The following is a 20,598-nucleotide window of genomic DNA, read 5'->3' as shown; positions in this document are numbered from 1 at the left end:
CCGGGCGCGCTCCCGGGACGCGCGCTCCCGCAGACCGCCCGCCGGGTCGCGGCGCTTCCTCAGCCGGGCACGAGCTCCGGCTCGGGTTCCGGCCCCGCCGCCCGCACGTGACGCGGCCCGTCAGCGCCCCCGCCGCGCGCTTACAGGCGCAGCAGCTGCGGTGGGCGGGGCTTGGGGAGCGCGAGGGGCGGGGCTGCCGCTCCCGCCGCCGGTCCCTCAGAGCCAGTCACGGAGTCGTGTCGGTTGGGGCAGGCGCTCGAGATCATCGAGTCCAACCATAACCGAACTCTGGCACTAAACCATGTCCCTGAGAACCTCGTCTAAATGCGTTTCCTCTGAAGGGAGGGGAAGCCTGTGGTCAGACTCCTAGAAAGGGCTTCATGGAGCGTGGGGCAGTGGGACACTGTCCGTATCGAAGCCTTGGCAAGGATTTATCGCTGTGGACTCCTCTAGAAGGTTGAAGGCCATTATCCCCAAGTGGAGCAGTTCAAAACATTGCAGAGCCCTAAAATGCCCAGAGAGAAGAGCTGGCAACTAATCCCTTAGGGCATAGAATCATTTCGGTTGGAAGAGACCCTCAGGATCATCGAGTCCAACTATAACGTAACTCTAGCACTAAACCATGTTCCTAAGAACCTCGTCTAAACGCCTTTTAAACCCTTCCAGGGATGGTGACTCCACCGCTGTCCTGGGCAGCCTGTTCCGATGCCTGACAACCCTCTCCATGAAGAAATGTTTGCTAATATCCAATCTAAACCTCCCCTGGCACAACTTGGGGCCATTTCCTCTGATCCTGTCACTTGTTACCTGGGAGCAGAGACCAACCCCCTCCATGCTCCAAGCTCCTTTCAGGCAGTTCAGAGATCAGAAGGTCTCCCCTCAGCTCCTGTTCTCCAGGCTGAACCCCCCAGGTCCCTCTGCTGCTCCCATCACACTTGTGCTCCAGGTCCCTCAGCCCAGTCCCCTCAGCTGCTCCCCATGAAGGAGGCACCCAGACCTGACAGAGACAGTGGGGAAGGGAACTGGGCTGAGGCGCTGCGGTGGGGACTCATTATGATTTTAAATATTTGTACAGAAAGGGATACCTCCTTATACAAGGGTAATTATACCCTGTCTCTTCAGGCAATGCTGGAAAATGTACGAGCAAACTCATCACTGCTACAGACCCTTACTGGACAGCTGTCCGCAGGTTTCCAGAACTTTTATTTGTTTACAGAAGCTGAAGTCCCACTCCCTGTAAAACTGAAATAGAAATGGACATGGACAAAAAGTGTCCCATCGTGCATGCAGACATTTGGGAGCATTTGTTGAAAGAACATCTTCAGTGTATCTTGGAAATTAATGGCACATTTAAGTAAGTAATTTTACATAGTACTGGAAATCCGATTTTTCTCTTTTTTTTACTTCCATCTACCCTTCTTTCTTAAGAGAATTAAGACAATGAACAATTTTTTTTAAAGAAGTCTCTAGATGGGCTTTATAGTATTTTTAATGCAGCTTAGGATTTTTCTTTCAAATATAAGGTCTGAACTCTGATGTTGTCACTCTTTTCTTTTAAGTACACTTAAACAATACAGGAACGATATGAATGGAACTGAACTTGATTCGATAATAGATGCCAGTATCTCTTAACGTTTTCCCTGGGGCAGGTACGCAGAACTGTTCTTCCTTGGCTACAGATGCCAATTTTGAAAATGCTGTGCTTTGGGAATGCCCCACAACTTCCAGAGTAGCCTAATTCTTGTGTGCAGCAGTCAATGCCGTTGGCAGAATGCTGGTAATTCAGATCACTCCGGTAGGTACTGGTCAAGAGAAGGGTTTAAATGGCTTGTTAGCCTTTTAATAAATGTATCTCTTTTGAATTAGTCTCTTGATTTTTCCATAAGCACAATGTGATATATTTTCAAACTTACAAAGAAATGAAGTAGCAGGGATGGGTTGGTCCATGGCTTGTTTCCTAGCAGAACATAGTGCTATTTTCCCATGTGTAAATGAAATACATTTGTAGTGTCATAAAATGAAGTCTAGCTCAAGTAGAGAAGGCTTTGTGAAATATCAGGTGGGATGAATGGACAGCAGAGCTGTGACTGCAATGGGATGCATTTTGTGTCTCTAACTGAAAGCTGTGTCTGTCCTTCAGTTTTAGCTGCCTAAAGGGAAGGGTGAGGAGCAGCAAGATCCTCAGGTTTTTCAAGTGCTCAGCTCAGTAAAATCCACACTGCAGCTTCTCCTGGAGAGCAGTCACTCTGTGACCTTGCAAGGAAGCTGCCAATTGACAGCTGGAAGAGATTCTTGAGTTTTGCTCCTTTCCTCTCTCTCTTCCCTGCGTTGCTCTATGAGGAGGGCAGCGGGACAGTAGTTTAGTTAGATGATGAGTCACAGGCAGCAGACATCTTGGCGGCAGTAGCTGCAGCGTTCCCCTTCTCACAAGGAAATGTGTAAAGCCTTAAGGAATAAAAAAAAATGAGAATTAATTGGAGCTGAGATTTGCTAAAATGAGATGAGGCAGATTTTTGAGAAGTCAACTCTCTGCAGGTGAAATAATCTGTTTTAGCTGTCAGTTGTATACACCTGCCTGCTTGAAATAGTTTGTTGTTTTCTTGACAGTGCAAATAAACACTGTATTCGGTGGCACCATTCGTTCATTTCATTGTGTAAATGTAAGCATTTGACTTCTACACATACATTGAATTAATTATCTGAAAAACTCATAAAGACTTCTAACTGAGATGATTAATACTGTCTTGTAAGAACAAATGATGATCAATATGAAAATGACGGTAAGAAAGATGTCCTGCTACAGACTCCACCCACTCAGAGTGGCTCTATGAACAGTTGATGTGGTATCTGTCACACAACAGGAGAGTGGGAATCTCCAGCTGGGGCTTGGGAACTGGCAGCAGAGGGCAGAGGTTTCCAGAATGAGTCTGTTCTGTCACTGGCAGATACATTTTAGGAATTTCCCTCCCCTGCCAGAGGCTTCCGCTTCCTTTTGACAGGCTTAATCAAGGGTTCCTTCACACACACTCTATCTGGAAGGACTGAAGTCCCTGCTGACAGAGCGGGATGGACTATGGGGGAGGTTAGCCTCTTCATCACACAAATTTTAAAAAATTACTGATTATTATTAAATTATTTATGATTGAACAGCACTACTTTAAAACCACTTTTTAAAAAGATTAGTATCTCTTCCATACAACATTACTCCATCAGTGTACTCAAATATATATAAATTAGTTATGCTACAAAATGTATGAGTATAGGACGTTAAGAACTGAGAAATCTCCTTATTAAATGTTAACATTCAAGACCCAGGCACGAGCTTGGTTTTGGAAGGTACTGAGCATCCAGCCTAGAAAAGCATTTAAGTGTATGCATGACTTTAGTTGTATAAATTAAATATGTTTGATTGGACATTAACATCTTCTAAGATGAGCGTGAGCTTCAGAACTTTTCTGATTTAAAACTAAGAGCTGAACATCTCAATGGATCAAAACATAACCCTTTACTTTTCCTCCCATCTCTTTCCTCTGGGCAGTCTTCTCTATCATTTGCTAAATATTTGTCACTGCCACTTGCAATATCATCTCTGTTCTGCATGTGTTTCCCAAATAGTTCCGTGTTGTAGTGCAGTGCACGAGGTTGTCATTAAAATAATACAGAGCTCCTTGCAGGGATTCAAGGACAGACTTTGTTTTGTCCTTGTTCACCCTTTGGTCAGGATGTTTTTCCCCTTGGGTAGTTTTCTGTTTACATTCAGTGTGTTTTCTGTAGTTTCACTGCTGGGCAGTGTTTTTTGAACCTGTCAGCTTTAGCTGGGCATAAAAAGTGGAAAAAGAATTTTGCATTTTTGCAATTCGTTGTGAATAGCTCAGGCTGACAATCAGTTATGCATGCTCACTCTCAATATTACCTGTTTGCCCACAGCTTGATTTCAACTTTAAATGTTGATTAATGCGAAGTGAGGTGGTTTAGCAAGTCTGGATTGATTGCATAGGTTGGACAAATGCACAGCTCTTCCTCGGATGAATGACCCCAGTTTTGAAAATGACGCTGTAGAGAGTGTAAGGATCTTTATTTCTAAATGTCTGCGATTAAGAAGTCATGGAGCACTTTTTTGGTTTTTTGTCTTTTGCTCCTGGTAGCTTCCAGACAAACACCAGAAAAATGCTCTTGGTAGTGAATACACTTACAACATTTGAAGCACTCCTATTTGCCTGCACGATATTTTAGTCAGCTCATTCCTCTTTTGCTATTAGAGATACCAGTTCATAGGTGCAGTTGGTGGAAAATGTGTAGTATGGACTTTTTCTGCTTTGTTTTTGACTGACAGGCTGAGCCATCACTTATTTAGCTATCTGACAATGAGTGGAAACAATTTTTGCTGCCTTATTGTTTATTCAAGGTATATTCAGTCTAGTTGTTTACAGGAGTGTCGAGTACTATGATAAAGATGATAAAAAGCAGCCTTGCAGTGACACCAGCCAGTTTCTGGATGCATCCCATCAGGTCCCATGGAAATATTGTATGTCAGCTTATTTAAGTAATCCCTAACTCGGGCTTCTACCGCGGGTAGGACTTCTGTACCTCGACTTTGCTATTGGGCACAGAGGAATGGGAGGCCTGAAAGCAGTTCCTCCAGTAAAATCTGACGCAAAAATGGCCTTGGCCTTTTCAACACCCTTCATCACAGGGTTGCCTACCCCACTCAGCAATGCACTTAGATTTTCTTGTTACCCTTCATACTCCTTGCCAGTTTTTAGCCTAGCTGTGCTTTGTCTTTCCTGTTTGCATCCCTGTGTGCCCAGGCAATGCACCTGTTTTCCTCCTTGGTAGTCCCTACCCACTTGCGCTTTCCATGTGCTCCCTTTTTGCATCTGAGCTGGGTCATTTCCCCATTCAGCCAGACCGGCCTCCTGTTATGCTTGCTAGTTTTCTTGCAAACTGTTTGTTTTTGCAGACAAGACAGACTGATTTGCCTGTTTCTGTAACTCAGATGGTTCTAATGTGTTCCTACTAATACAGGAATATGAATAATAAATCATGATGCTATACCCTTACTCTCTTAAGTGACATCATGGATAAGGGCTTTACAATATTCCTATCCGATTCTTAAATTCACTTAATCCTTCACCACATATCTACTAACCTGACAGCACCCCAGCTGTGTGAGATGGTTAATAAACTATGATGCAAGAGGGGCTCTTGAGTTACTTTCCTCTTCTGAAATATATTTTTTTAAAAGGCTTTTGTGTGCTTTTTGGAGAGGTTATATTATGCATTAAACAGACACTCTGAAAAGCCTGCTTTGAGAAGGTACCTCCTCAGAACAAAAGTAAAACAACAAGCTCTTCTGATTGGCAACAGAGCAGATAAAAAAGAGATTTGTTTGCGACAGCCAACACTTGGCACCAGAACAATTTACAATTACCTGTAAATGCATTTTCAATATTAAATACTCTGAAAGACACTTGTATGTTATGTTCTATAACAGAAAAACACAAAACCACTGGCATGAATATTAGATTTTGGCAAGAAAATGAAAACTTTCTCAAAAACAGAGAAAGCAGTTCAGCATAAGAAGTTTTTGCCTGACTTAATTTTCAGCTTTCATTCCACTGGAATAACTTTTTCACATGGCAGCTGCAGTTGTTATCTCTAAAGCAAGAGTGACTCTGGTATTTCCTCCTTCCCCATGAAAACCTCTTGCTTGCCAATGGGAATATTTCCATTGACTTCACCAAGTTTTCCTGAGCACACAGGAAAACAATAACATTTTCCCTTCAAGGCAATGTGTATGTGGTTAACATCTGCAATATACTACATGGCTTATGGGTAATGTATTGATTTCCCACTGTTGTGCTTACTGTTAAGATCAAATCAATGAGACCATTTGCAAAAATAAATGAGAATGTTTTGACTGCCTGCGATTCTTTTATTCTACAATTACAAATTTCACTTCGCAGACTGGTGCAATCGCGCATGGAAAGATTCTTTACTGTGTGCTCGGTCTGCCTTTATCTGTTAAAATACTATTTATAGTATTTAATTTGTAATTTCTCCAAGGTAAATGACGGACTGCTCTTCACGGCCATTGTAATAAAATTCTCAGCTAATTTAAAACAGATTCTACTTGCTATTCCTGATCTGATCACCAGGCATGTTGCTTTTCCAGTGGCTTTGTAAGTGTACAAAGCAGACCAGCTGAGACACAGAAAGTCCTTCACCGAGTAGGTTTTATATTTTGCTCCACAGCTCCATTTCAGTCTGTTGCTTTAGTAAGGGCTGATTGAGCATTAATCCCATTTGCCAGAAAGCATCGAGGGAGATCTACACAAGAGACTCATTTTTCCCAAGTGCAGGCTTTGGCACATTTGCCTCACAAGAGACTTTCCCTTCTAGACCTACATTTGATCAAAGAAAGTTTCAGTGGAAGTGTCTCTAAAAGATGCTTCCTCACAACCATATGTGTCTTTATTAAGGTGGCATGAGGTCATAATTTGGACTTTTGTGGAAATGTTTCAACTACAACTTTGTCTTGTTGGTGGTTCTAACTACAAAACAGTATTTATCTTGGTGTCCAGGGAGCTGAGCAGAATATATTCAGCAAAATAAGATGTAAAAACAGTCTGAGCAAGTTGAATGGTTTTATTGGCCTTTAGAAAAGCTTGCCTTATGTTCTTTGCTTTTAATTTAGGTTCATTTTTTTTTAAGAGCAAAATGGTTCACATTTCAAACCAAAAGCCAGACTTTTCTTTTAGAAAGAATGAAAAGGATTGTTGGAATTTAAGTCCTTTAGAAAAAAATATAAGTCTGTTTTTATCTGATACCATTTAGCCAATTTGAATCAATTTTGTAAGTAGCTTTCTTGGAAGTTGCTTTATTTTCCTTGTGTGTTTTTGGGGTTTTTTTGTGTGTTTTTGTTTTTGTTTGGGTTTTTTTAATATTACAGAAACAAAAAACATCCAGTTATATTTGTCATGTTTTCAGGGTTCACTGAATCTAGCTTTTTGCAGGAGATTTATCATACTTTCTGTCTCTATTTATGAATAGGACTACTCAGTTTCTTAGTGTTGTGGTGATTTAACAGTAAAATAGCAAAAATTGCGAAGTAAATGTATTTCATTCTTGACACAACATGATTTTATGTTCTATGAATACTGTTGAGGCTGAACATCAAATAGCACCTGAAGAACAGCAATAGTTGCCAAGTACTAAAGTGTTATACGTTTCTTTTAGTCACTTTTCACCGGTTTTAGCTATCCTATGAAAAAGATATGGATTAGCTATGCAGTGACAAGATCTCTATCGGTTGGATGGCATGGAAATAACCAAAGGAAAAGCCTAACCCTCCCTGGGCTTTTTTTTTTAATCACTTTTCTCTTGCTTCCCTTTCTCATGGCACTTATTATTTTATATGATATTTATGAATTACTATGCGTTGTTTACAGTACTGTCATGCCAGAGAACTCTAGTTGTGGCTAAGGACCCCCCCTGCGCTAGGGACTGTTCAAAGCCAGAACGTAATGTCTATTCAGGTTCCAGAGGTTTAGAACCATTACAGAAGACAAGGAACAAGAGGATAATTAGATGTTTAAGGGGTGGAACATGAGATAACATGACATCATTGATCAGCCTGGAAGCCGGTGGTCTCAGCACTCCAGATTTAAGCATTGCCAAGTTGTGATGGCAAAGATACTGTAGTACTTAGTTCAGTTGTTACAGTTTTAATACAAAATATTTCTATTCTATCACTCTGGTTGACTTCATTTTCTATATTGTGACTAACATGCTTTTAAAATGGCATGTGTACTTGTAGAGTTGCAGCAAAAACCTATGCAATAAATTAGCTTAGGGTCAAATTCTCCTTTTCTTACCCCAGAATATGTTCCAGAGGGAACTTTTCAGTGTAAGGTTTGACGTGCTGTGACATTCAGCAACAACAGTGCAAAAGCCATCTTAAATAATCATTTCCTCCTCCCCAGCTGTGTGTTTCTATTCCTGTACCATGCCTGCACTCCATCGCCACAAGCATGTGCAGCATGTTGTGAGCTGAACTCAGGGAACTAATGCAGATGCAGAATAAACTACTAAAATACTGTTTATGAAACTGGACTCCAAGTAACAGTAAGCAGAGTAACAGTAAACCCAGCCAGCCCTTATTGGACAGAAGCCGCCTGATTTTTTAGGGTCAGGATTTACCTTAGCGTCACTCACTTGTAAATTCATTTTCAGTCACCGAGCAATGCAGAATCAGATCGTGTCAATATTATAAATGCACTAATGCCAACCATGCCTACATCAGCAAGCAGTGTGGGACAACAGGAAAGGATTTGGAGAACAAAACAGCTGGAGCTGAGGATCCAGCTTCTGCACTCTGCACGTTGCGGAAGCTTTATTTAAGATTAGATCTAGTTTTGTCCTACAAACCCTTTAGCAACTGGAGCACATTAGGTGCAGTCCTGAGTGCATCTTCTGATCTTGTTTCGACAGCAAGGAATCCAGTTCATGTGCTCATCTGTACCTAGAGCAGCAGAGCCCAGTGATGAGATGCAGAGGGTGCCATCCAAAGGAGCTTTTCCAGGGACCGTTGCTTTACCTTCCCAAATGACATGAGCTGGAACAGTACGAGAGGTCTCCTGTAAGTCTTGCTGTAGCTCAACCACATTCACTAGCACAGATGTGCTGGCTAAAGAGGTGATTGTTTCTAACTCTGCTAGTGTAGTTATTCTAATAAGCATACCAAGCCATAACAAAACCTTATTGACATACACACCCACTGCTCTCTGAAAGAACTCGTGTTTACAGAGCTTCAATGTAAAGCTTCAGTTAAACTGCAGATAAACACAACAGTATTTAAGAGAAGAGCAAGGATGTATGAAGTTCTAAGACTAACCCTGAATCCTTTTCTCCTGAGAGCAGAATCTCTAGCTGCTTTGCAATAATTTAGGTCAAACAATACTATCAGCTTTTCCTTCATCTGTGGCTTGTGAGTAAAAAAGTCATGTAGAGAATTTGGAGTCCTCAAGCTCTGGATGTGCAGCTAAGTGCTGTACCAGTAATTAGAATTCTTACGACTCTCAAAGGGCTGAACCAGAAGATTAAAATAACTTTATTTTCCTGTGAGATTGTAAGTTCTATACTTGAATAACTAGGATAGATGATCATTGCTATATAAAGGCTAAAAGTGTTTATTGCTGGCTTTGCATTTCTCATGCAATGATATGTAGGTCATTGTAAAACCCAGGGAAAAAAGACAGACAGCAGATTGAAAAAGAGGGCTACAAATTAGAAAATCTGAATCCTTGTCCTGTCTGCCTGGCCTTGGATAAGTAACTTAATCTCTCTCTACCCCACTGATACATATAGGACTAAAGATAGGATTTTCCTACTGTGCAGAAGTATTATAGCCTGACTATATTGATACATGTAAAATGTTGTAAACTGCTATGGTGAAAGAGATTGCAATCATATTTATATGCAGATAAATGAAAGCTAGCTCTATATTTTAGGAAATAATAAGAAAAAACCCCATGATATAAGACTATACCTCAGAGAAATCAGGGAAGTTCTGTATTGTCGGTGGAGTCGGTCAGGGTTTGGATTTGTGAAGGGGAATGCCAGTGAGAAGCCAAGGTGCAGTCACAGCAACGTGTAACATTTGGCAATTATTAACATGCTTTTGACTTTGACATTTTAATTATGTTACAACATATATAATAGATACATATATTTGAGCAATATATGTATACTGCATATCTATAATAGCTTTGTATGTAGATCTATGACTAGGTGTGATAAATCAGAGAGCTATAACACTATGACTGATATCTAGCTACACAGGTAACTCAGCTTTACTAAAAGATGTTTCTGGGAAAAGGTCAAATCCATTCATGAACAGTTTTTAAATATCCTAGAAGCATAAATAGTCGATTACCTGTTTGGAGAAAGAGACACACAAAGAACTGCAAAACACCATTTCATTTATAATTGCATCGTAGGCTTGCCATATGCACCATTGCACCATATAGAATGTAGGAGGAAATAGATCTATCTCTGATTAATTACTGAAGAGAAAAATTACAAGCATGTGTTATTGCAAGTGTCTACACTGTGTCATCAATCCGGTAGGACCAGGTGGAGACGTGACAACCTTGGACAGGGAAGTACTGATGTTTGAAAACTAACAGAGGATGAGTGAGACTCTGGAGAGGAGTATTTGGGCTCCTACTTTACCATTGTTTTTTGCTGTCTGTGAAACCAGTGAGAGGTTATAGCTTTATATATATCAATGAATCTGTGCCAGCATCCTGAGCCTTAAAAAGGGAAAAAAAGAAGACTCAGGGAATTTTAGATCAGTCACACCCATTTTTTAAATGAAAAAAAAAAAATAGAAAAAAAAAATGTACTTTCTAGTACCTGCAAGACAACAAAGTGTTAAGAACCAGTTAACATAATAAATTTAAGATTGAATCAATACCCTTTATTCTTATGACAGTCTAACAGTCCTGGCAGTAGTGTGTTATCTGACCTTTGATCCTGTGTCTTGTGATTTTCCCATAATTATCTAATGAAACGTGGTCCAGTTAGGACACCTCCACAGTCCCACTCTTGTGGAGTGGTTACTCAGGGTTAACTCACGAGTCTGGATTATCCCATATCTTTAGCAATGTCTCAAATAATAGAATAACAGTGTTCTTAGTAAATTATCAAGGTATGAGGGCCTGAAAGCCCACTGGGTATCAGGATTCCATTATGAGATTATTGTGGCAAGTTGAATAAGTTATCTGAAATGAATGAAATGACTGGCAAAAGAAATATTTCCAAGAGTAATGATCATCTGTATAAATATAAGCTCAGGAACAGCTGGTTAATTGGAAGATTTGGGGTAATCCTAGATCATAAATTGATCAACCAGTAACAAAAACGTAAAAAAAAAATCCAGTTGTACTAAAATGAATACACAGGAGCATTATACGTAAGACCTACGCAGTAATTCTTTTACTCTACTATGAGTAAGACCTCAGGGGGAATACTATATTCAGTTTGATACAACCACTTCAAGAATTATCAGCTGAAAATGAGCCAAAAGACATCAGGGATATTCTGAATTTTAGAAGCTGTCATCTATGGTTTGCAGAACTAGGATTCTTTAGACTGGTTTCTCATGGGAAGCAGTCTTGAAACGCATCAAAATGGCTGGAAAGAGGTCAAGTATAACTGGTTTCTTTGCTCCCTGCCACTGAATCACAGAATGGTTGATGTGGAAAGGTACCTGTGGCCCAGGGTCCCTGGTCGTCACAGGGTCCGCTAGAGCAGGTTGCCCAAGACCATGTCCAGTGGGGTTTTGAATATCTCCAAAGATGGTGACTCCACAGCTGCTCTGGGAAACCTGTGCCAGTGTTTGACCACCCTCACAATTAAAGTGCTTTCTTAAGTGGAATTTCCTGTATTTCATTTTGTGCCCATTTCCTTTTGTCCTGTCACTGGATAATACTGAGAAGAGCCTGGCCCCATCTTTTCTTCCATCAGGCATTTATACACATCGATAAGATCCCCCCTGAGCCTTTTGTTTTGAACTTAACCTGAGAAACGGCAGGATTTTCAAATTTCAGGCCAATGGATTCTAGCACTTCCTTAAGGCTGGAGATACTTTGTCAGGAAGCTTGGGCTGTAGCCTCCCAAATCATTGTTTTAATTAAGGAAAAATCCCTTCTTCACTAGAGTTTTGTTTCTTTCTGTGCTGTTTACTGATGCTTTCTTTCTAGACATCCATTCTCCAAATGTACCTTAAAACCTGAGGGATGTTTTTTCAATGTTTTCCAAAAAAAGCGGTGAATAAGCAATGTAAAGATAAAGGTTCACATAGAGAAGAGGGAAAAAGAGAGAAAAAAAGCCTGGCATTCCATGTATCCCCACTCAGCCGTGCTTGCTCTTTACAGAAGCGGAATCTCTGAATGTGCCAAAAAAACACAACCCCAAAAAAAGAGAAAACAAATGTGCAAGTCCTCAAATAACTTTCCTGCTCAACTAAATGTTCGAAACAAGGTTTCTGAGACCAACTCATGCATTATGCATGCAGTTGTTCTTTTTGGCTGATTTGATTTGCCTCAAGCCTCAATGTTAATGATAGTGGAAAAGATAAATACAATCTCTATTTAAATTTTATAACAGTCTTTAAAATAGATGCCACTACCCTGCTCTCCATCAAACACAGCATCCACAGGCAAATGCAATTTAACACTAACAAAACCAGACATGGTCAGAGATTTGATTCTCAGCTAGAGTATGTTGTGTTAAGTAGCCATATATCCTTCAGCTTTGTTTGGTGTATTTGGGTTGAGCTTATGGAACATAAAATAAGAAATTATGTCCCGCCACAGCATTATAATGTCTATGGGAAAAAGATCCTGGAAGGACTAGGAATCAACACGGCTGGCTTATACTACTGATACTGCAAATAATTTACTGTGCTACTTGTAGGCTGGAGTAATAGGCATATGACCTCTCCCCGTGGAGTGTTTTATGACTGGAAAGCACTTTGGAATCATATAATTAAAATGCTAGATAAGTACACATAAGAGCATTCAAAGTTCCCTGGGATGGAACTTGGGTAAAAAATAATCCCCAACTATTATGATAATAGGATTAATTTCTCTGGACAGTACTCCATTATGCAAAGAGCAGTTTTTGCTCTATGCTTTACATGTCCTCTTCTTACAGTCCGATCTGTTCAAGAGGAGGTTGCATCAGCTATCATATCAAAAAGAGTGGCCCAGCCCTTAGAGTCAGATGATTGTGACTTCTTGGCAGCTTTTGTTGCTGACCTAAGTCACTCTAAAATAGGATACGCAATCACTCTGTCTCAGGGAAAAAGTGGCTTATATGAATTCTGGCCTGGCCTGGCTTTGAGAAATAGCACCCTCAACAAAAAACCCAAATGTTTACTGAGCAATTGATTGTGATTTTAGTATCTTGTTCTTTTAAAATGACTCAGAAATCAAAATGTAGATATGCCAGTGCTGGTCAGAAGGGACCTCTGAAGATCATTAGTCCAGCCTTCCACTTGAAGCAGCACTTTATTAAAAAGCAGGGCTGAAATGTTATATTTTGCTGGTCCTCAGAAGCCTCAGACTACAGCTCCACAGTGCCTTATAGAGAAAAATCACTCCGATTCAACCTATTGGATTTACTGAACTCCTGTTACTATTTTGTAGTTTTGAGGTTTGAAGGATTTCAGCTGTCTCTTGCCAGCCTGCATTCCTTAAAACACCACCTGTACTGAGCTGAAAGTGATGCTTATGTGCCGTAAGACTGATAATAAGCATTACCTGCTCTGGCACAGAAGTGCCTACCGAAGTGACTGTCCCTGTTTCTTGTGCTGGTCTCAATTGGGATTTTTTTCATATCATATTCATATAAAATCACTAAGTTAGAACAAGAACCTATGTTTCTTAGTGCTGTAGTGGACTTGGATAAAATCAAGGAAGAGAATCATAAAATAGAATCATAGAATCATTTCAGTTGGAAGAGACCCTCAGGATCACAGAGTCCAACCATGACCTAACTGTAGCACTAAACCATGTCCCTAAGAACCTCGTCTAAATGCTTTTTAAACCCCTCCAGGGATGGTGACTCCACCACTGCCCTGAGCAGCCTGTTCCAATGCCTGACAACCCTTTCCGGGAAGAATTTGTTCCTAACATCCAATCTAAACCTCCCCTGGCGCAACTTGAGGCCAGTTCCCCTCATCCTATCACTACTTGGGAGAAGAGACCAAGGAAATTAAGAAGCTTCGTTTCTTTCATATGATTTTTTTTTCAATAATGACAGTAGATATCGTAAGGGAAAAAAACCCACAGTCAATCCAGGGACTGCTGGTGGGTTTCTGCAACGCGAGCCATGAGCCGCTGTGGCAAATTGCTCGTCACCTTCTCTCCACTCATCATTCCGCGCTCAACCCTCAGTGCTTCATTCCAAGCACACTTTAAAGCGGCTGCTTTAGGAGACGCCGAGCCCGTATACCCCCCTAAGCCCCTGATTTCCAAGGAAGGGCCCGGGCGGGAGCGCCGGCTTCGCTCCGGATTCGCTCCGGCTGCTCCGGAGGCGGCGCGTCCGGCTCCATCCTTGGGCTCCGCCGCCCTCTGCTGGTCCCTGGGAACCGTGTTCGTCCCGAGTGCGACGTCACGGTGCTGTTGACGTCATACATGGAGCTCAGAAGCGCGTATGATGGCGACATTCGGCTTGGATGAACAACTGGGCCGTATTTTCCACTTGCAGTCATGCGACTGCATGAGGTGGCCCTTCCTCGGGTACACCTCATAGTTTCGTCATGGTGCAAGATTACATGGTATTTGCTGGTTTTAATAATGATGCTATAATTAGCCAATTTTCTTTATGTAACTGCTGGCTGTGCGATGAATGCTAAATTACTATTTACTGACATTATTAGTTTCTTCCAGTGATTGGATTTTGCCTTTATCCTAGCACCATGTGGCAAATAAAATTAGTTAGAAACATGTTTCTTAGCTCAAGCCCGATAACTTCAGTCTTTTAGATTTTAGGACTGAAAGATTCTCAGAGCTTGGCTTTGATAAAACGTGCCTTCTGCACATGACCTGCTTGAACCACACCTGAAATGTCCACATGAACTAACGCAAAAATTGCTCTTCCTCCACTGTTTGCATAAATAGACCCAGATTCTCTTCCAATTTCTGGCAACAAAGGGAAGCTTCAGCTGTGCAGTCTTGAAGGCAAAAAATTCACCAGGGGGAACAAGGAAAATCCAAAGCACACAAAGCTCCCTGACTTTGCTGCCCCTGTGTGAGAGGAGTGTCACAGGAAAGGATGCATCAGGAATGGATTACACTGGTGGATCAGGTTCTGGCAACAACTACTGGAGACTCATGCAGAGTTCCCAATGGAAAACTTCTGGACAAAAGGCAAAAATAGCACTATGTAACACTGGGAGAATTTCACCCTCTAGAGCAGGGGTGTCAAACTCATTTTCACCGGGAGCCACATCAGCCTCACAATCACCCTCGAAGGGCCGAATGTAATTTTAGGGCTCAATAAATGTAGGAGTAGTTATAGTTATATAGTCCTAAAATTACAGTTGGCCCTTTGAAGGCAACCGCAAAGCTGATGTGGCCCCCGATGAAAATGAGTTTGACAATCCTGCTCTAGATGAAGGAACTTAGATGATACAAAATCTGAATCAATTATAAAAATAAATGCTTTATACTTCCCTTTAAAAATCTGAGAACGCACATTTTATTTTAACATAATTAAGACATTCTAGAGTAATTTGCTTGGAGTCCTGCTGGAAACAGTCAGGCTTGTTCTACCAAAGTCTGCAGGTTTATGTTTCTCTTGAGGCAGGTAGAGACTGATGGATTAGGATTGTTAGTAGAGTTAAATTTTGCAATGAGGATTGGTGTTGTGGTTATGGCATAAAGAAGTGCAGAAATGAGCCAATAGCTTTATTTTTGGTTTATAGACTGTAAACCAAACTCTAATCCCTCTGCTAGGGGATTCCTGTCTTCATGTAGATCCCAGACTAGAAATGGTTATTGGTTTTATGTGAAGCTTGAGAATGTCATGTGCAAGTAGGGTTCTACAAAACCTACTTTGGAAGCCAAATCTGAAAGTATTGCAGCTTTTAAAATGCTGGATATGTCAATGTTGTTTGTTAGAACTAGAACTGCGGGAACCCAAGGCCTCCAACACCCTGCAAACCTGTATTAACCTGACACCTTTTCTAAGCTTTAAAAAAAATCACTAGAGCCTGCCACCACTGCGTGTGAGCATCCTGCCAACATGTTTATTCACTGCTGTAATGAACACATGCAAGATTAGAAAGTTTGTTTAACTATTACTGGAAACCATTTTCCATCACAGGCCTTTCAGCTGTTTTGCAAATGGTGCAGCAGGAAATTCTGCCTTTGGGCTCATACGTTCGGAACGCGCAGCGGTGGTGCAGGAAGACACAGCCCTGCCAAGCTGTGACACGGGGAGCTCCTCATGCTGCCAACCACAGGTCACTGTGAGAGTGATGTACAGGAATATTGAGTGACATGAGCAATGTCACAGGAAGTAAGACTCACAGCTTACCCTGGTTCTCTTGTGAAATGATGTCACGTAACATGCTTCAGATTATGTTTACCCGTGTTACGGCACAACTACATTATAAATGCAAGCACCAAATTAGGAAAGTGTGGACGTAAATGCATTGGTATGGTCACACTGTAGGTCAGAGGTAGAGGAGGAGCTAGAACCCAGTGATGCAAAGAGCCAGTCCTATCAAATACGCATTCTGTAATGTTGTAGCCATACATTGCTTCTTAGTGTAGTCAAGCCTAAACTATTTAAGGCAGGGATTGTCTGTGCATTTAATTGTATGTTTTGTAACAGAAGTGATCTGTCTAATTGTTACTGTAAAAAAAAAGGATAATAATAATAATGATTGCTATGATTTCTGCCTTTCCTAGTAGTGCATATTTTCCTTGAAGTAATCAGGGACTTGTTGCTAGGTAGTTAATATTTAAAGTACCTTAAATATTTTAATGTGTCTATGCCTGCTGTTTCTAGGCAGCAATATTTGTTTATGATATTGTTATACAACCCTTTCTACCTTATATCCTTTATTCAGTGTAATCTAATAATCCATACAGTTAAACTTCAGTCCTGATACATTTTTTTTCACAGTGTAGCATATTGAAGTAACTACTGTTAAGAATTACAAAATATCTCTGATGTAGAAGATTGATTCTTTGTCAGGATGCACTGCCAGCATTTTTTCCTTTCTTTGTACAATCTGAACAAAATAATAAAACACTTAACAAAGGCCATTTATAAGTTGGTAGTGCTCCTGTGCACTTTCAGCGGCTATTGCAGATGCTTACACGTTTCAAAAGTACAAAATTCAGAAGTTTTAAAGTAAATCATACGATTTCGGTATTTTGGGTGGAGAGAAGCCCAGTTTGGATAGAATTACAGTTACCTTAAGGGTTGTCCTCATGCTTCCAGGCATGTTCCACCCTGTGATTTGGCTTCCTAGCTGGTATGCAGGCATGCAGAAATTTTGATAAACTTTTTAATTTAATGACTAAGGATCAAGATCACCTTTCATTGGAGAGATAGAGTTGAACTACTAATTTTTTTTCTGACTAAGCTCTCTAAATTGTTGAATCTTCAGATGCAAATCTGCTGTGTCTCGTTCTTTCCTAAGGGGTAATGGGTCAGGAGAAGAAAAGAGGTTTCATGGTAGTTGGACAGGCAGTTTGAGAGCAGGAATAGAGATAAGCCGAGAGTCCTGGGGAGTAAGTATTCACCAACATCTGCTGAAATGCTTCACGAGGGGTATGCGTTATCATTTCATCAGTCCTTTGGAAGTAAAAATCTCTGTATTTTTGGAAGCTGGGCAATGCTGCTTTAGGTTTTTCATGGTTTAATCTCAATTTTATTTAAGTAAAATATAAAAATGCCCACTGGGTTAATATTATGGCTCTTATTAACAGATTTTACACTCTGAGTGTGCACGTGGAGAGATGAGACTACTGACCCCTCATTCTTTGCCACAGATCTATATGGGCTGCAGAAAACGTACATCATCTGCCTGCCAACCCTGAGGCAAGAGAATTATTCCACATATTGCTCATTTCTGCAAACAGAAGGAGCTGAGCTGTCCTGACAAGACAAACATGGATGGGAACTCAAAGTTCATCAAATGATGGAAAGCAATAAATCAGGGTTTCAAGTAATCCATGTAGATAATTTTGCAGATCTAATCTGTTCACTGTCAGGTGCCACAGAAGCCAGTGAAGCCAGGCAAAGTTCAGTACCCCTTTCTTGCTAAATTCTGTTACTGTTTTAAAAGTAAAATAACCCCCCATTTAAAAAAAAAAAAATCATTTTATATTTGTGAAGGCCCTGCAGGCAGATGCTCTATCCACTGAGGCGATGCAATGGGAGTAGCAACACTTGGAAGTTTGTTACATTTTCTTACCTGCTCACCTCTTTCCTAGAAAAGGTACCTTTCTCATTAAGAGAAGCTGCTAATTTTCAGGTCGTTCAGTCTCCAGCCTTTTTATCAAGACTTCCAACAATGTTATCAATTAGTGAAAATTCTGATAGTGATTTCTTTGTTGTGGAACACGTCACAGAATACTGCACAGGCCTTGGATAGATGTCAAATGTAAAGGACCAGAGATAAAGAACTCCGTATTCAATGTTTTAATTCTGAAAGGTGAAGTGTGTCTTTACAGATCGGTGCCCTTCAGCATTATTTTCTGAAATATGCATGGTAAATGCACTTTCCTTTCTATAAACTGAAGTTTAACTTCTGCTTGCCATGCAGTTTGCTGGTGCAGGAGCCTATGGATACCGAAGGCTGGACCTCTTCCTTCCATCTGTGCAGATTCCCAGCTTCTGGAGACAGCAATAAAAATTCTGGTAGGCAACTACTGAACTAGCCTCTAATTTTTGCACTCTTTATGTTTTAAAGTTGCCCATTTATGAATTCTGGAAAGGTGTTTGATTGGGAATCGGTACATTCCACTGCTTTGTAACCAGCTTCTTGCCCATCTTAAAATAACTCTTGCTGTGGATTACATTGGCTGGCATACGATTACATTTGTATTAATATCTAGCATTACAAAGAGCGGACAGACTGTTCACATTCGCACCGTCGTTCATGGGACTGTAGACTGATACCGTATACAATACTGTGTGTTGTTTGTGTAGAGCTGGGAAATCCAAATTATCCAGTACAAAAGGCTCTTTGTGCTGCAGTGCTAATGTGTCCTAGTGTCATCCATTTATCCTTAAGTAAATGCTGTGTCTTAGGAGAAAAAGAGTTTAAACAGACTCATTCATTTGGATCTCCTGTGTACTATTATGAGATCCTCCTAAGTCACATCAATAGAAGATGAAAGTGCCAATAAGATTGTTTTATCTATTGCTAAAATGTTTGTGTCAATATTTCATTAATGACAATACTATATATATCCAGCACATTTTGGATTTTGAGTCCTAATATTTATGTTAATGCTCCAGGAAATCATTTGTTGTATGGTTAACTTATGGCTTCGACCTGTATTCTACATCCTGTATTCTACAACCTGTATTCTACAGAGCTCAGATTAGCTTTTTCTAAAAGCCTCCTTTACCCAAGTGGCCCAATAGGTCTGGATTTGTCTGTCAGAAAAACTGTGTTACTGATCAATATTAGCTTTTGTAGCAAAACCAGAGATTGATCTGATATTAAACGTTTACAGCTAACGATTTAGATTTCACTTTCTTAAGACACCCACACTTCAGTACTTGGACACAACAGGACCAAAAGCACTGAAGTTCCTGCCCCTAACTACTCCTTTAGTCTAAACCCATTTTACCCTCATGTTTGTGTACGTCTTATTTAAGTTCACGATGCAGTAATGTCTTTTATTTGGTTACTTGCATATTTAAAAAGATCAATACGTGCACTTCTAAGGAGACAGATTAAAAACCCAGCAAATAAAGTCTTCTCATAAGCATACCGTGATTAATCTCTATCCTCTTCAGCAGCTATATGCCAGCCACCAGCAGCTTCATTATTATTATTATTATTATTATTATTATTATTATTATTATTATTATTATTATTATTATTATTTCGACTACAATTTTTTAAAGTGCCACATGATATTCTGAGAATAGTGACACTGAGACGAGGGCTTTCCTGGGCTGGCCGACATTGCTGCTGGAGTGCAGGGGAGTGACCTGCCCCTCCAAACTGTGCCGTGTTGCTTCCCTGCCTTCTGGGCTGAGTTTCACTCGTACTCCTCTCCTTTCCATCCCCAACTTGCCTGCAAACACAGCTGAGCTAACAAAGTTGGAAGTAAAGCACATCCCTGATACAGGGGCTTGTACCTCCCACTGGAGAACGGTAGGAATGGGACACCAGAGAGCGACCCAATTGTATCTCAGCATGCTCTTGGGGGCAATGTCACTATCTGCTGCCCCTTGCGCAGGGTATGGTATCATTTGGCCATGTGTAAATAGTCAAAATGCTATATTTATAGGAAACACAATGCCTCACTGCTGTGATAGTTTAAATATAGAGACCACTACTGGCATTTAAAACATCACTCGCTGGACAAGATAGTGCAATCAGAAAATAGCCTAAGCTTTTACTGTGATTCTGTGTGCAGGCTTTTCATATCCCTCTTGCTACTTTTAGATTAGTTGAAACAGTGTCTTTCACTGTCTTGAGGATTATTTGCTTCTTGAATAAATTAAATGCTTTGACATAGAATCAAAATGCATAACAGGCAGCTTTTTTTATTCTTATTGAAAACCTTTGTGATTTTTTTTTAAATGGCTGCTCCAAATGCAGTATATATTATTTGAACACCTTGTATCCCACAGCGCACTGGCCATTTGTTGCACATGGCAGTATTTGAACAGTAATGCAACATAATGTCATTCTTATCCCTAGTATTAAAACCCTAATCACTTTCTAGTTGAGTTTCAAAGCCCAGTTTCCCCAGCTCAGGTTCAAGCCACAGACCAGCTTGTACCACACTGCAGAAATGCAACTTAATGAAGAACCTTTTT

Source organism: Patagioenas fasciata, chromosome 8 (assembly GCF_037038585.1).
Source record: "Patagioenas fasciata isolate bPatFas1 chromosome 8, bPatFas1.hap1, whole genome shotgun sequence".
NCBI lineage: Eukaryota > Metazoa > Chordata > Aves > Columbiformes > Columbidae > Patagioenas > Patagioenas fasciata.
Note: the sequence above shows the minus strand (reverse complement) of the source record.